At 43.4% G+C, this 16,354-nt stretch overlaps 1 protein-coding gene across 1 annotated transcript in view; it reads left to right on the forward strand.

Annotated features, from left to right (window-relative positions):
* LOC142259227 (uncharacterized) overlaps positions 1–16,354 on the forward strand; it is a 119,255-nt gene that overhangs the window by 73,522 nt on the left and 29,379 nt on the right.

A 16,354-nucleotide genomic window follows, 5' to 3' on the forward strand; every position in this document is an offset into this window, starting at 1 on the left:
ATATAATACCCTGCACCTACCTCCACCTGCAGAGCCGCACACTAGATATATAATACCCTGCACCTACCTCCACCTGCAGAGCCGCACACTAGATATATAATACCCTGCACCTACCTCCACCTGCAGAGCCGCACACTAGATATATAATACCCTGCACCTACCTCCACCTGCAGAGCCGCACACTAGATATATAATAACCTGCACCTACCTCCACCTGCAGAGCCGCACACTAGATATATAATACCCTGCACCTACCTCCTCCTGCAGAGCCGCACACTAGATCTATAATACCCTGCACCTACCTCCACCTGCAGAGCCGCACACTAGATATATAATACCCTGCACCTACCTCCACCTGCAGAGCCGCACACTAGATATATAATACCCTGCACCTACCTCCACCTGCAGAGCCGCACACTAGATATATAATACCCTGCACCTACCTCCACCTGCAGAGCCGCACACTAGATATATAATACCCTGCACCTACCTCCACCTGCAGAGCCGCACACTAGATATATAATACCCTGCACCTACCTCCACCTGCAGAGCCGCACACTAGATATATGGCTGCTCTGTGCTTACAGGACCTGTGATGATGTCACATGGAGGGGAGGAGTCAGGGGTCACATGATCACCTCCTCAGTGTAGTCCTATATTGGCGTCTGCACACACTGGACAGGCGCGGTGTCATTGGACGGTTATAGTAATCCACTGTTGCGTATGTATGTGACCCCTGTTGCATATGTATGTGACCCCTGTTGCATATGTATGTGACCCCTTCACACTCTTATTTCAATCTTTGCTAAATTGAAATCTGTATTGATAAGTTCAGGTTAGGAGAAGATTTATTGAGCAACTTTAGAATAAAAACGTTTGGACCTAATCGGTCTTGATCACAAGTCGCTGAAAAATGTGTGTACAACGTATATGGAGCCGAGACACATGTGTATGATGTTCACGTAGCGGAGCTGTGTATGTAACGTGTGTGCATGACGTGTATGTAGTGGAGCCGTGTGTGCATGATGTGTATGTAGCAGATACCCTCTTTTACCACTTTATTAGTCCCCAAAACATCCGTGCAGGTTCGACATAGTCCACACGAGGTCCCATAATGATTCAAGCTCTGCTACATGTAGTTACAGTGCGTGATCATGGCACATGACCACCCGCTGTGAGGTTCAGGCAGAGACTGAGGATCAGTGGTGATGTCACTCAGGTTAGCCGTGGCCACAGATGGAGGTTCCCACGGTCCACCACCTGTGACCGCAGGTAACTTCACCTCAGGTGACTTCAGTGACCTCACCTGAGTTCATTCACCGTTCATCACGCGACTCACCCAGTCTGTGCCTGAACATCACAGTGTACGTAGGAAATATTGTGGATAGAAGTGCAGAATAGGGTCTTACCAGGTAAGGTAACAGATCATATAAATCAAAAAATACCTTTAGAACCATGAGGGGTTCAAGAAAGGAATTGGTGTCTTTTTCTTTAAAATAATTAATTTTTTTTTCACAATTCTTAGTTAAAAAATACAACTAGTACATACTCATAAATATCTGTGTAAAAGGACAGGATCAAATACCCATGTTTAAACAGCAGCGATAAAACCAAAAAATACAACACAATAAAGTTTAAGACCAAATTGTATGGACCACCATAATTAAATAACCTATGGAATACATATATATATATATATATATATATATATATATATATACATACAAAAGTGCAAAAGTGCTCTATCTTCCGAAATGTCACTGATTAGGTATGGTGAAAAAGGTATAAAAAAGAGAATAGCCTATAGAGATAAAGTGCTAGCAAAGTGCAAAGTTTGTTGCTATAATCAAAATACCTTGAAAATGGTCAGGGTTGTTTGGTATATCGCGATATACCAAATGGAGTGTTAGTTTTTTGCAAAGCATCAATATGAGCTGCTTGCAACACAGAGTTCACTGTACCTGTAGTGACCCTGCAGCTTCAGGTGCTACAGGGTACTGCACCTCATCTGGGGTGCAGTATTCATCTTGGATACTGAGGAGGTCATCACTAGAGATGAGCGAACCGGTCCCGGTTCGGCTCGAGGCCGGTTCGCCGAACGGGGGTCCCGTTCGAGTTCGGTTCGTCGAACGTTCGACGAACCGAACTAGAACCAATAGGCTATAATGGGAGGCAATCACAAACACATAAAAATGCATTATAAATGTACACAAACAGTTAATAAACATTGCCATAACACTTACCGGTCCTCGCGATCCCTTCTGCACTCTGTCTCCTGCCGCTATTCCATCCGATGATCGCTGAATCCTCCCGGTGACCTGCACTGCCAGCAGAGAAGCAGGACCTATCGTGACGTCAAAATAGCCATGTGACCAGTCACGTGGCTATTATCTCATTGGCTACAGACTGGTCACATGACTATGACACGTCATGTAGGACCTGCGAGTGCATCTCTCCGGTACACGGTGCACATATGTGTATCGCCGTGTACCGGCGACATGCTCTAGCACACGGTCGACTCCCCGTTCCGTTAGGGACCGGCTGACACAGCCGGTCATTAACGGAGATCACCGTTGCCATAGCAACGCAGTTAGCGGTGACGTCACCGCTAACCGCGGCTCCGGGAGCACCGTTGCTATGGTAACGCGTCTGTCAGCGTTACCGCTGTTACCGCTAGCAGCCAGCAGTGATCACTCACGGAGTGAAGGCTGCACGCTGCTTCCCGATTGTAGTGAGCATTGTAGTTAGGATGGAGGTTCCCCAGCCCCAAGTGATGCCCCTCACTACAATCGTCACTACTACTACACTAGAAAGAAAGAAGACAGAAGAGCAGGATCTTGGAGGGCTGACAGGGGTAATAAAGATGGAGTCTCTAATGTGTCTGTGTATTTATTTCTATTAAAGTATTTTTTCTCTGTGTGGTGTCTTTTTTTAACCCTTTATTGGAGATTCTTAATGGCCGGGTCAAACGTGCCTGACATTAAGAATCTCTGGCTTAATACTGGCTGGTAAAACAAAGCCAGTATTAACTCATGATTACCCAACAAGCCACCCGGCTCCAGGGCTGTTGGAAGAGTTGGATACAGCGCCAGATGATGGCGCTTCTATGAGAGCGCCATTTTCTGGGACGGCTGCGGACTGAAATCCGCAGCAGAGGCGCCCACAAACCTCGGGCTAACCTGTGCTGCGGATTCCAATCCCCAGCTGCCTAGTTGTACCCGGCTGGACACAAAAATAGGGCGAAGCCCACGTCATTTGTTTTTTAATTATTTCATGAAATAAGTGAAATAATTAAAAAAAACGGGCTTCCCTATATTTTTGGTTCCCAGCCGGGTACAAATAGGCAACTGGGGGTTGGAGGCAGCCCGTGGCTGCCAGCTGTACCTGGCTAGCATACAAAAATATGGCGAAGCCCACGTCATTTTTTTGGTGGGCAAAAAACTTCTGCATGCAGTCCTGGATGGAGTATGCTGAGCCTTGTAGTTCTGCAGCTGCTGTCTGCTCTTCTCCATACAGACAGACAGCAGCTGCAGAACTACAAGGCTCAGCATACTCCATCCAGGACTGTATGCAGAAGTTTTTTGCCCCCTGAAAAAATTATGTGGCTTCGCCATATTTTTGTATGCTAGCCAGGTACAGCAGGCAGGTACGGCTGCCCCCAACCCCCAGTTGCCTATTTGTACCCGGCTGGGAACCAAAAATAAAGGGAAGCCCTTTTTTTATTATTTCATGAATTTCATGAAATAATTAGAAAACAAATGACGTAGGCTTTGCCCCATTTTTGTGTCCAGCCAGGTACAACTAGGCAGCTGGGGATTGGAATCCGCAGCACAGGTTGGCCTGAGCTTTCTGGGCCCCACTGCTGCGATTTGCAGTCTGCAGCCGCCTCAGAAAATGGCATTTTCATAGAAGCGCCATCTTCTGGCGCTGTATCCAACTCTTCCAGCACCTGCCTGCTATACCTGGCTAGCATACAAAAATATGGCGAAGCTCACGTCCTTTTTTTGTAGCTTTTTGGCAAAAAAAAAAAAAAATGCTTCCCTGGATTTTCCATTGCCAGTGAAGGTAACACCAAGCAGTGGGGGTTAGCAGCCAGTAGCTGCTTGGATTACCCTTAGCTAGCAATACAAAAAATGCAGTGGGAGCTAACATATATTTTTTTTAATTATTTATTTAAATAACTAAAAATAAAATGGGCTTCCCTGTATTTTGATTGCTGGACATCACAGTGCTGTAAAAATAAATCTTTAAAAAAATGACGTAGCGCTCCGCGGTATTTTTGATTCTCAGCGCAGATAAAGCAGACAGCTATGGGTTGCCACCCCCATCTGCCTGCCGTTACCTTGGTTGGCAATCAAAATACAGGGAAGCCCATTAATTTTTTCTATTTAAAAAATAGTTAAAAAAAAAAAATTACGTTGGGTCCCCCCATTTTTGATAGCCAGCTAGGGTAAAGCAGACGGCTGTAGCCTGAAAACCACAGCTGGCAGCTTTACCGTGGTTGGGGATCCAATGTGGAGGTCCCCTCAGGCTCTTTTTTATAATTATTTTATAAATATTAATAATTACACAATAAAAGTAGGGGACCCCCCAAATTGGATCACCAGCCAAGGTAAAGCGGACAGCTGTGGTCTGGTATTCTCAGGGTGGGAAGGTCCATAGTTATTGGGCCTTCACAGCCTAAAAATAGCAGGCCGCAGGCACCCCAGACGTGGCGCATCCACTAGATGCGCCAATCCTGGCGCTTCACCCCAGCTCATCCCGTGCCCTGGTGCAGTGGCAAACGGGGTAATAAATCGGGTTGATACTAGCTGTAAAGTCACCTGAGATCAAGCCCAGCAGTTTGTGATGTCATGGCGTCTATTAGATACCCAACATCATAAACTGTCAGTACTAACAAAAACAAAAAATCGACAAAAGAAATTTATTTGAAAAAACAGTCCCCAAAACATTTCCTCTTTCACCAATTTATTGTAAGAAAAAAAATAAAGGGGTCCCACGACGACTCTGGACCGTCTAGAATATGGGGGGGGAGACACTCAGGGAACGTATCCCCCATTTTCTAGGAGTGCGGACCCTTCATGTGAGGAGTGTGGGTGCAATGAATCTGCACTCACTCTCCCCGGGTCCACAGCAGCAGAGTCCATGTCGTAATGGTTGCTACCAAAGCTGCAATGCCCTGCTCATGAGGTAAGGGCATGCCTAATCAGGAGAACTACTGTAGAGGAAGCTCTGCTCACTGGTATATAGGTGCTCAGAGGTAATAATAGATAAAATTAGTGAGTAACCTCGGCACTCTATATCTCCCAGACTAAGTCAGTAAGTCACAACGGATAGTAATGCAAAATCACTCTTTATTGGTCCGTATTAAGAAATTTTTTTTTTCATAAGCATATATGTTTTTGTCCAAAACAAGTTACAAATGACGTTTCGGCCTGAGCCTTCGTCAGATTGGACTTATCTGCATGTAATCATGAAAAATGACAATAATCAGTATCACATAAGAGTGAGAGAACAATAACATAAACTCGAACAATGTAGAGGTACAATTGGGATGCAGCAAAAAAATTGCAACACAGCAAGAAATGAAACACATGATACAAATGTCATAATACAGTACAAGGACAATATAGTAATGACAAATATGGGGTCAGAGTAGACTTAGACAGCTCTGGTACGAAAGAGATGTCAATCATAAAGTAACATGTGCAGTAGGTGTAGAGCTACACTATGCATGGCAGAGCTAATGGGTAGACCGACCATAGAAAAAGTAGAGAAAAAGTGGAGAAAAAGTGGAGAATAAGTGGAACATAAGAGGAGAAAAAGTGGAGAAAAAGTGGAGAAAAAAGTGGAGAAAAAGTGGAGAAAAAGTGGAGAAAAAGTGGAGAAAAAGTGGAGAAAAAGTGGAGATTAAGAGGAGAAAAAGTGGAGAAAAAAGTGGAGAAAAAGTGGAGAAAAAGTGGAGCATAAGTGGAGAAAAAGTGGAGAAAAAGTGGAGCATAAGAGGAGAAAAAGTGGAGAAAAAAGTGGAGAAAAAGTGGAGAAAAAGTGGAGCATAAGAGGAGAAAAAGTGGAGAAAAAGTGGAGAAAAAGTGGAGCATAAGAGGAGAAAAAGTGGAGAAAAAGTGGAGAAAAAGTGGAGCATAAGAGGAGAAAAAGTGGAGATTAAGAGGAGAAAAAGTGGAGAAAAAGTGGAGCATAAGAGGAGAAAAAGTGGAGAAAAAGTGGAGAAAAAGTGGAGCATAAGAGGAGAAAAAGTGGAGATTAAGAGGAGAAAAAGTGGAGAAAAAGTGGAGAAAAAGTGGAGAAAAAGTGGAGCATAAGAGGAGAAAAAGTGGAGAAAAAAGTGGAGAAAAAGTGGAGAAAAAGTGGAGAAAAAGTGGAGATTAAGAGGAGAAAAAGTGGAGCATAAGAGGAGAAAAAGTGGAGAAAAAAGTGGAGAAAAAGTGGAGAAAGTGGAGAAAAAAATGGAGATAAAGTGGAGAAAAAGTGGAGAAAAAGTGGAGAATAAGAGGAGAAAAAGTGGAGAAAAAGTGGAGAAAAAGTGGAGAATAAGAGGAGAAAAAGTGGAGAATAAGTGGAGAAAAAAATGGAGAAAAAGTGGAGAAAAAGTGGAGAAAAAGTGGAGCATAAGAGGAGAAAAAGTGGAGAAAAAGTGGAGAAAAAGTGGAGCATAAGAGGAGAAAAAGTGGAGAAAAAAGTGGAGAAAAAGTGGAGAAAAAGTGGAGCATAAGAGGAGAAAAAGTGGAGAAAAAGTGGAGAAAAAGTGGAGCATAAGAGGAGAAAAAGTGGAGAAAAAGTGGAGAAAAAGTGGAGAAAAAGTGGAGCATAAGAGGAGAAAAAGTGGAGAAAAAGTGGAGAAAAAAGTGGAGAAAAAGTGGAGAAAAAGTGGAGAAAAAGTGGAGAAAAAGTGGAGATTAAGAGGAGAAAAAGTGGAGAAAAAGTGGAGAAAAAGTGGAGCATAAGAGGAGAAAAAGTGGAGAAAAAAGTGGAGAAAACGTGGAGAAAAAGTGGAGAAAAAGTGGAGAAAAAGTGGAGCATAAGAGGAGAAAAAGTGGAGAAAAAGTGGAGAAAAAAGTGGAGAAAAAGTGGAGTAAAAGTGGAGAAAAAATGGAGAAAAAGTGGAGAAAAAGTGGAGATTAAGAGGAGAAAAAGTGGAGAAAAAGTGGAGAAAAAGTGGAGCATAAGAGGAGAAAAAGTGGAGAAAAAAGTGGAGAAAACGTGGAGAAAACGTGGAGAAAAAGTGGAGAAAAAGTGGAGAAAAAGTGGAGAAAAAGTGGAGAAAAAGTGGAGCATAAGAGGAGAAAAAGTGGAGAAAAAAGTGGAGAAAACGTGGAGAAAAAGTGGAGAAAAAGTGGAGCATAAGAGGAGAAAAAGTGGAGATTAAGAGGAGAAAAAGTGGAGAAAAAGTGGAGAAAAAGTGGAGCATAAGAGGAGAAAAAGTGGAGAAAAAAGTGGAGAAAAAGTGGAGAAAAAGTGGAGATTAAGAGGAGAAAAAGTGGAGCATAAGAGGAGAAAAAGTGGAGAAAAAAGTGGAGAAAAAGTGGAGAAAGTGGAGAAAAAAATGGAGAAAAAGTGGAGAAAAAGTGGAGAAAAAGTGGAGAATAAGAGGAGAAAAAGTGGAGAAAAAGTGGAGAAAAAGTGGAGAATAAGAGGAGAAAAAGTGGAGAATAAGTGGAGAAAAAAATGGAGAAAAAGTGGAGAAAAAGTGGAGAAAAAGTGGAGCATAAGAGGAGAAAAAGTGGAGAAAAAGTGGAGAAAAAGTGGAGAAAAAGTGGAGCATAAGAGGAGAAAAAGTGGAGAAAAAAGTGGAGAAAAAGTGGAGAAAAAGTGGAGCATAAGAGGAGAAAAAGTGGAGAAAAAGTGGAGAAAAAGTGGAGCATAAGAGGAGAAAAAGTGGAGAAAAAGTGGAGAAAAAGTGGAGAAAAAGTGGAGCATAAGAGGAGAAAAAGTGGAGAAAAAGTGGAGAAAAAAGTGGAGAAAAAGTGGAGAAAAAGTGGAGAAAAAGTGGAGAAAAAGTGGAGAAAAAGTGGAGATTAAGAGGAGAAAAAGTGGAGAAAAAGTGGAGAAAAAGTGGAGCATAAGAGGAGAAAAAGTGGAGAAAAAAGTGGAGAAAACGTGGAGAAAACGTGGAGAAAAAGTGGAGAAAAAGTGGAGAAAAAGTGGAGCATAAGAGGAGAAAAAGTGGAGAAAAAGTGGAGAAAAAAGTGGAGAAAAAGTGGAGTAAAAGTGGAGAAAAAATGGAGAAAAAGTGGAGAAAAAGTGGAGATTAAGAGGAGAAAAAGTGGAGAAAAAGTGGAGAAAAAGTGGAGCATAAGAGGAGAAAAAGTGGAGAAAAAAGTGGAGAAAACGTGGAGAAAACGTGGAGGAAAAAGTGGAGAAAAAGTGGAGAAAAAGTGGAGAAAAAGTGGAGAAAAAGTGGAGCATAAGAGGAGAAAAAGTGGAGAAAAAAGTGGAGAAAACGTGGAGAAAAAGTGGAGCATAAGAGGAGAAAAAGTGGAGATTAAGAGGAGAAAAAGTGGAGAAAAAGTGGAGAAAAAGTGGAGAAAAAGTGGAGAAAAAGTGGAGCATAAGAGGAGAAAAAGTGGAGAAAAAGTGGAGAAAAAAGTGGAGAAAAAGTGGAGAAAAAGTGGAGAAAAAGTGGAGAAAAAGTGGAGATTAAGAGGAGAAAAAGTAGAGAAAAAGTGGAGAAAAAGTGGAGAATAAGTGGAACATAAGAGGAGAAAAAGTGGAGAAAAAGTGGAGAAAAAAGTGGAGAAAAAGTGGAGAAAAAGTGGAGAAAAAGTGGAGAAAAAGTGGAGAAAAAGTGGAGATTAAGAGGAGAAAAAGTGGAGAAAAAAGTGGAGAAAAAGTGGAGAAAAAGTGGAGCATAAGTGGAGAAAAAGTGGAGAAAAAGTGGAGCATAAGAGGAGAAAAAGTGGAGAAAAAAGTGGAGAAAAAGTGGAGAAAAAGTGGAGCATAAGAGGAGAAAAAGTGGAGAAAAAGTGGAGAAAAAGTGGAGCATAAGAGGAGAAAAAGTGGAGAAAAAGTGGAGAAAAAGTGGAGCATAAGAGGAGAAAAAGTGGAGATTAAGAGGAGAAAAAGTGGAGAAAAAGTGGAGCATAAGAGGAGAAAAAGTGGAGAAAAAGTGGAGAAAAAGTGGAGCATAAGAGGAGAAAAAGTGGAGATTAAGAGGAGAAAAAGTGGAGAAAAAGTGGAGAAAAAGTGGAGAAAAAGTGGAGCATAAGAGGAGAAAAAGTGGAGAAAAAAGTGGAGAAAAAGTGGAGAAAAAGTGGAGAAAAAGTGGAGATTAAGAGGAGAAAAAGTGGAGCATAAGAGGAGAAAAAGTGGAGAAAAAAGTGGAGAAAAAGTGGAGAAAGTGGAGAAAAAAATGGAGATAAAGTGGAGAAAAAGTGGAGAAAAAGTGGAGAATAAGAGGAGAAAAAGTGGAGAAAAAGTGGAGAAAAAGTGGAGAATAAGAGGAGAAAAAGTGGAGAATAAGTGGAGAAAAAAATGGAGAAAAAGTGGAGAAAAAGTGGAGAAAAAGTGGAGCATAAGAGGAGAAAAAGTGGAGAAAAAGTGGAGAAAAAGTGGAGCATAAGAGGAGAAAAAGTGGAGAAAAAAGTGGAGAAAAAGTGGAGAAAAAGTGGAGCATAAGAGGAGAAAAAGTGGAGAAAAAGTGGAGAAAAAGTGGAGCATAAGAGGAGAAAAAGTGGAGAAAAAGTGGAGAAAAAGTGGAGAAAAAGTGGAGCATAAGAGGAGAAAAAGTGGAGAAAAAGTGGAGAAAAAAGTGGAGAAAAAGTGGAGAAAAAGTGGAGAAAAAGTGGAGATTAAGAGGAGAAAAAGTGGAGAAAAAGTGGAGAAAAAGTGGAGCATAAGAGGAGAAAAAGTGGAGAAAAAAGTGGAGAAAACGTGGAGAAAAAGTGGAGAAAAAGTGGAGAAAAAGTGGAGCATAAGAGGAGAAAAAGTGGAGAAAAAGTGGAGAAAAAAGTGGAGAAAAAGTGGAGTAAAAGTGGAGAAAAAATGGAGAAAAAGTGGAGAAAAAGTGGAGATTAAGAGGAGAAAAAGTGGAGAAAAAGTGGAGAAAAAGTGGAGCATAAGAGGAGAAAAAGTGGAGAAAAAAGTGGAGAAAACGTGGAGAAAACGTGGAGAAAAAGTGGAGAAAAAGTGGAGAAAAAGTGGAGAAAAAGTGGAGAAAAAGTGGAGCATAAGAGGAGAAAAAGTGGAGAAAAAAGTGGAGAAAACGTGGAGAAAAAGTGGAGAAAAAGTGGAGCATAAGAGGAGAAAAAGTGGAGATTAAGAGGAGAAAAAGTGGAGAAAAAGTGGAGAAAAAGTGGAGCATAAGAGGAGAAAAAGTGGAGAAAAAAGTGGAGAAAAAGTGGAGAAAAAGTGGAGATTAAGAGGAGAAAAAGTGGAGCATAAGAGGAGAAAAAGTGGAGAAAAAAGTGGAGAAAAAGTGGAGAAAGTGGAGAAAAAAATGGAGAAAAAGTGGAGAAAAAGTGGAGAAAAAGTGGAGAATAAGAGGAGAAAAAGTGGAGAAAAAGTGGAGAAAAAGTGGAGAATAAGAGGAGAAAAAGTGGAGAATAAGTGGAGAAAAAAATGGAGAAAAAGTGGAGAAAAAGTGGAGAGAAAGTGGAGAAAAAAATGGAGAAAAAGTGGAACACCCTTTGGTACCTTTCATGTGGCACTAAGGGGTGCTTAGCTTTGTATTTAGCCAAAAAAATGAAAAAAAAAATGACATAGGGTTCCCCCTAGTTTTGTAGCCAGCTAGGGTAAAGCAGACGGCTGCAGCCTGCAGACCACAGCTGGCAACCTCACCTTGGCTGGTAATCCAAAACTGAGGGCACCCCACGCTGTTATTTTAAATTAAATAAATAATTAAAAAAAAAAACCACGTAGGGGTCCCCCAAAATTGGATCACCAGCCAAGGTAAAGCAGACAGCTGGGGCCTGATATTCTCAGACTAGGGAGGTCCATGGTTATTGGAATCTCCCCAGCCTAAAAATAGCAGGCCGCAGCCGCCCCAGAAGTGGCGCATCCATTAGATGCGCCAATCCTGGTGCTTCGCCCCAGCTCATCCCGCGCCCTGGTGCGGTGGCAAACGGGGTAATATTTGGGGTTAATACCAGATGTGTAATGTCACCTGGCATCAAGCCCTGGGGTTGGTGAGGTCAGGCGTCTATCAGATACCCGACATCACCAACCCAGTCAGTAATAAAAAAAAATACACGACAAACACATTTTTATTTGAAAAAACACTCCCCAAAACATTCCCTCTTTAACCAATTTATTAGATTGAAAAACAAATCCAGGTCTGGTGTAATCCAAGGGGTTGCCATGACGATGCACACTGTCCCAGTCAATGAAGAGCAGGATGTTCCCCATTGGCTGGGAGAGCAGTGCAGTGACCTGAGCTAACATCAATGGGTCAGCCCAGGTCACTGCAGGGCATGAGAAGTGCTGCTGTCAGTGAGGTACATTACCTGCGCTGATCTCCAGCACACTGACAGCCCCTGTCACTGAGGTCAATGACCGGCGCCTTCACATCAAGTATCGCGAGAGGTCCGTGACGTCACCGCCAGTGTCAGTCTCGGGTCGGAAGCGAGAGGTGATGTGACAAGCGGCGGCCATGGAGGACAGTGACAGCGCTGAGGTCGGGATGGCGGGACTTCATCACCGCAGGTAAGCCGAGCGAGCGAGCGAGCGAGCGAGCGGGCGGGCGGGCGGGCGGGGGGGGGGGTGGATGTGTGTGTGTGTGTGTGTTTGTGTATGTGTATGTATGTGTACATGCCGCGGGCAGGAGGGGGTGGAGCGAGCTGAGCGGGAAAGTGTGGGCTTCCTGCACGTAACTAAGATAAACATCGGGTTACTAACCAAAGCGCTTTGCTTGGATACCCGATGTTTATCTTGGTTACCAGCTTGTGGCAGGCTGCCAGCGATGGCTCCTGCTCACTGTAGCTGTAAAAAGCCCTGCTTTTTGCTGCTAGAACCGTTCTCGAACGTATCTAGAACTATCGAGCTTTTAGCAAAAAGCTCGAGTTCTAGTTCGATCTCGAACAGCCCAAAAATCACTCGAGCCGCGAACTGGAGAACCACGAACCACGAACCGCGCTCAACTCTAGTCATCACCGGTAAACCACCATAACACATCCAACTCATAACACGGGAGCTCTTTCACTGGCACTGGGCACCCTAGTAGGTGTCGGGGGTGGCCATCACGAGGGATGGGACCTCCTGCCCACTAGTTCAGCAACCCAGGAGGCGGGGCACCTTCAGGGAAAGTAAGGAGCTACCTCACACAGAATTCAGTTAGTGCCAGGTCAGCACCCAGTAAGGGGGTCGAGAAGACGTCAGGAAGAGAAGTCAGGAAAAAAAGACAGAATAGAAAGGGGTCCGTAGTCCGGAGCTGGAGGCTCGACCCGGGTTCTTAGGAAGAAGGGTAATCCCAGGGTTCACGAGGAGTGCAGCAACCACCTGTGACCCGTTCCACGGCCCAGAAGCTGGGGTGGAGGGAAGACCACTAGAAAGGACACACAGAAGGAAACACCGGCCTTGACCTCCGAACTATCCTGGATCGTCTGGAGCCCATAACAGCAGAGCACAGGGCTCCAAAGGCGGTGTAGTCTCAGTGAGTAAAGAACTTTGACTGCAATCTCTATGTCGTCCCATCACTGCTGGCGCTCCCATCATCGCGCCCCTGTGCCATAGGCAATTACTAATCCCAACATCCTCCCTGGGGCCTGAGCTCTGCCTGTGGAGAGCAGTACCATCCGAGCTGCGTGATCATCCGCCCCAAAGAAGACCTCCTGCAGCGGCGGCTAATACTTGGCCGCACACTACAGGTGGCATCACGAATACAAACTCCACACACCATCCCCACTATTATTGACACCGCTGGGGTCACGGAACCCGGGCCCGGCCGCTGTGACATCCCAAACCGACACCGGCCCGGTGACGAGTAATCCCCAAGACCCCGTGGGCGTGTCATACCCGTGGAACTTCTCCACCTGCTGGGGACTACAATATTTCTCAGGGTAGGGGCCCTTCTAAAAGTGATACCCGAATGAGTAGGCATAACATCCTTTAAAATAAGATCTTTTAATAACATGTTCCAATCTTTTTCCAAAACGTTTCTAATAAAAACACTGTCATTACTGTATGTGGTAATGAAATTTGTCGTGAAATCATGCAAATTACTGGATTCAAAAGCAGCAGCACGCAGGTGGTTGCTTCACTCCTCGTAAACCCTGGGATTACCCTTCTTCCTAAGAACCCGGGTCGAGCCTCCAGCTCCGGACCATGGACCCCTTTCTATTCTGTCTTTTTTTCCTGACTTCTCTTCCTGACGTCTTCTCGACCCCCTTCCTGGGTGCTGACCTGGCACTAACTGAATTCTGTGTGAGGTGACTGCTTACTTCCCTTGAAGGTGCCCTGCCTCCTGGGTTGCTGAAGTAGTGGGCAGGAGGTCCCATACCTCGTGATGGCCACCCCCGACACCCACCCTAGCCCAGTCCCAGTGAAAGAGCTCCCGTGTTATGAGTTGGATGTGTTATGGTGGTTTACCAGTGATGAGCTCCTCAGTATCCAAGATAATTATTGCACCCCAGATGAGGTGCAGTACCCTGTAGCGCCTGAAGCTGCAGGGTCACTACAGGTACAGTGAACTCTGTGTTGCAAGCAGCTCATATTGATGCTTTGTAAAAAACTGTTTATTCTGGAAGTCCATCCAACATAAGAGGAAATCCTTCTGCTCTTCCTCTGGTTCGGAAGATTTTCTGATAAAGGGCAGTCTCAGATGCCAGTCTTATTTTATTGTATACCTGATAGAAGGCGGCTGTAATAAAGAGTATGTGGGTAGGACCTCTCAGACACTCCACAACAGACGTCATTCCCACAGGCAGAATATTAAAACTGTTTTTTACTACATGGACTCTCTAGGCATTGTTCATAATAAAAATATGGCTTTAAGGGTGACCCCATCGAACAGATCCCTCCTAATACCCCTAATAGATTATAGGTATTAAGTACAAAAGAAACATTCTGGATATACAAATTAAACACTTTGTAGCCTATAGGTTTAAATGAGGTGACAGATCTGTGTTATTAATATCATTTTATTGATCTATTTTTATTCAATTTAATACATTTCTTTGTTTTATATTATTTATTTATATTATATTAATTTTATATTATTTTAATTCAGGTCCCGACTTTTAAATATGTTTCATTTTAATAATGTTTATATTTATACATTTATGTATAAATTGGATGATGTTAATGATTAATGTTTATAATTGAGGGATGGGGTGTGTGATTTGGGAACCCCTTATGGGGTCCTGTGTGTGGTTATTCCGGCACTGTCCTTCGCACTGTAGTTATGCGGGGGGGCTTCTCGTTTGAAGCTTGTGAACTTTCCGTAATCTGCGCAGACGCAGTGAGGTAATTCCCACGGTCTGAACTCTTTTAACCCCCACGCATGCGCGGTGTGGTTCTCTCCCACGGACCTGACCTCCTGTTACCCCTCACGCATGCGCACTCCTGCTTTGCTCTGGCACTCGCTTTCTGAACCTTCACAGCTAGAATCACTATACTAAGGAATACAAATATATGGTGCACATCAGCACTCCCCACCAATAACTAATATTATTTAATTCTATTAAAACTCATTATTTTAACATTCCTTTTTGTTTTTAAAACTGAAGAAATGTTCATTAATTACTTTCCTCCATGGATTTTTCTTCATTGCTTCCTGAGCGGCTTCATCTGTATTTGCACAACATTAAAACGTGCAGGCGGACCGCCACCTCCATGGCTTCTAACTGGGTCTGTTTAGGGCCCTTATACAAAAAAATGTTTAGTTTTTACACACATTACTTTTTTGCTTATATGAACTCCTTCTAGTACGTTACCTTCATATGTACGATTGCCGCACGCGGTCTCTGCACACACACTGTATATTATGTCTGCACTACTATATGAAACCTCTCAACACTTCTTACCCATAAGGACTTTCCTGCTCGTGGTCTCTGTACATTCGCACTGCATATCAATTTTTACACAACCCGTCGCTATACACACGCAATTTTTTATTTTTGTTCAGTTTTTTCCTTTTCCCCTTTGATAAATAATACACAATTGTGAGATTCAAAGTTTTTCATTATTTTTATTTATTTTTTTCTATATCTGTAATATCATCATCAATTTATTTTTTCAATAGACCCCCCCCATTTTTTAACACAAAATATACCATAACCTTTCTTCTCTTCCCATTGTTTTTCCTGATCCCCTATATAGGGCTGTGGATAGAGCCTCCAGCCAGTGCATTACTACGATCCCCAGTAAATCCCACAGTTCTAGACTCTCAGCATTCTGTTATATTTTCAAGAAATATTTTTGCATTATTCCTTTTCTTTTTTTGCTTTTTGTTTTGTAATTTCTCTATTGTTGCGATATTTGTTACGTCCAGGACTTTTAAAGTCGTCTTTTAATACATTATGCTTTAAATCTTGTTGCCGTTATTTGATAAGTCGATTGTCCCTCCAGTATTTGACATACAGCGGGCGGTCCTCTGACGTATCTGTATGTATATATATAGGTTCTTTCCTCTGTAGTAGACTGTTGATTTTTCCTTGATATCCTGATGAAGGAGACAGAGCTCTCTGAAACGCGTCGACCTGAACAAAGCATAAAGAGATGAAATAATCAATATCTGATTTTCTGGTGATAGCGCGGCATACACCCGATCTCCCCTTCCCCCCCCCCCAGTTACATCTGAATTCGCTTTCCAGGGCTGCGGCTGCCGCCATCTTTCATGTGCGTTTAGGAGTTGTGACTGGCACAACCCTAATAGGTGAATGAAATGACCTTGGCTTATCTGTTACCCTACCTGGTAAGACCCTATTCTGCGCTTCTATCGACAGTATTTCCTACGTACACTGTGATGGTCAGGCACAGACTGAGTGAGCCACGTGATGAGCGGTAAATGAACTCAGGTGAGGTCACTAAAGTCACCTGAGGTCAAGTTGCCTGCGGTCACAGGTGGTTGACCGTGGGAACCTCCAGCTGTGGCCACAGCTAACCTGAGTGACGTCACCACTGATCACTGCTCAGTCTCTGCCTGAACCTCACAGCGGACAATCATGTGCCTTGATCACGCACTGTAACTACATGTAGCAGAGCTTGAATGATTATGGGACATCGTGTGGATTATGTCAAACCTGCACGGGTATTTTGGGGACTAATAAAGTGGTAAAAGAGGGTCTCCACTACATACACATCATGCACACACGGCTCCACTACATATACGTCATACACACACGGCTCCGTTACATACACAGCTACACTACGTGAACATCGTACACACGGCACTGTTCCG

This window comes from Anomaloglossus baeobatrachus (assembly GCF_048569485.1).
Source record: "Anomaloglossus baeobatrachus isolate aAnoBae1 chromosome 5 unlocalized genomic scaffold, aAnoBae1.hap1 SUPER_5_unloc_4, whole genome shotgun sequence".
Taxonomy (NCBI): domain Eukaryota; kingdom Metazoa; phylum Chordata; class Amphibia; order Anura; family Aromobatidae; genus Anomaloglossus; species Anomaloglossus baeobatrachus.